General features: G+C 42.3%; 1 protein-coding gene across 4 annotated transcripts in view; it reads right to left on the minus strand.

The window, feature by feature from the left end:
* Positions 1-669: 669 nt before the first annotated feature.
* The window catches only part of SUPV3L1 (Suv3 like RNA helicase), a 79,631-nt gene continuing 78,981 nt past the window's right edge, over positions 670-1,319 (minus strand). For all 4 annotated transcript variants that reach the window (XM_075610912.1, XM_075610913.1, XM_075610915.1 and 1 more), the window contains one exon: positions 670-1,319. This exon is cut by the window's right edge and continues 962 nt beyond it. The gene's annotated coding sequence lies outside the window, so the exon portion shown is untranslated.

Genomic DNA, 1,319 nt, shown 5'->3' on the forward strand with positions numbered 1-1,319 from the left:
ATGGACACGAGTCCTGACGCCGGCTGAGACAAGGTAAGTTTAGAGTTGCAGGGGCCTCACGCGATCCCCCGTCATTTAATTTAAATGTCTTGGGGGGGGGGGGGGGAGCAGGGCCCCTGCAACACCGTACCCCCCCAGAATAATCTCACGGCGCACCCCCCACTTTGCACACCGCTGGTTAAAGGTTTGCCACTTTAATCTGTTAGCAGAAAGAAACCCTGGTTCCTCTTGCTGCAATCTGCTCTGTAAATTAGTTTTACGTTATTTAAAATCAGTAGGTATTTATTAATTTACCTGACATAACAGGAACTAGGGAATTTAAAATGGCTGCAGGTAGGAAACTGCTGCTCAGCCAATAAGTAACTGGCATCAAGTTACTGATCAACAGGAAGCTGCCCAGCAGCGATCTTGGAAGGCGGCAACATTCCATTTTTATGGAGCAGTGGGATCTCCGGTCTGACATTGACTCTGAGTCACTGGAATTCAGATCGCCTGTCTCACGAGGGGCATTGCTGACTTCCATTGGAAAAGAAATGTGATTTACAGTTCTCAGTCTCTTCCACTCCACAACATGCGAGACCTGAATACAGCCATAGTTACAGGGTGCCATCAGAAACCTGAAGCCATTTCCAACTTGATGGGAAAGCTAAAGAAAAACATTGCAAAGTCCACAGTTTAAATTCCCTTTTAATGAAATGCTGTATAGAAAACCGCAATCCATTACCAAGAATATTTGGCAACGCTCCACATTCATTATATGTTCTAAGTTCCTTAGAAAGCGAAGGCTATGTAAAGATTTACAGGGTAATTCAATATACGGTGACTGAAAAACAAAACATTCAAATCAATGGGGGTTATCGGACGATCACACGCTTCACAGCCTATTAAATGACCCCCTTAAAGTTTATATAGTAGTAGTATTTTGGGGTTTGCCTGGGCATTTCATTTTTTTTCTCCCACAAATACACAACCAAACCCTTCTTATGAAGAAATATTTATGATGTTAGGCTATATTATGCAGTATAATAAAACAGGGTTTAGAAATAGAGCGATAACAACTTGCAGGCTTTCATACAGCATTACATGAAAAGGAGAGTAGTTCAAAGTATGTGCTTTGGTACTGCATTCTGCATAGACAGTTACTACCCCAGCTGCACTCCTGCAGCAAGTGTGAAGATACTACAGTATTTGCATTAGGTAATGTGTGTGGATTCTAGATTTCAGTTTACCGAAACAGAACGGCAGAGTTTTTGGCTGCGTCACAGGTTTGGGAAACTAATAATCTAGTCACAGTCAATGTAAAATGTGGAGTAGAACTT

This window comes from Ascaphus truei, chromosome 8, assembly GCF_040206685.1.
Source record: "Ascaphus truei isolate aAscTru1 chromosome 8, aAscTru1.hap1, whole genome shotgun sequence".
NCBI classification, from domain to species: domain Eukaryota; kingdom Metazoa; phylum Chordata; class Amphibia; order Anura; family Ascaphidae; genus Ascaphus; species Ascaphus truei.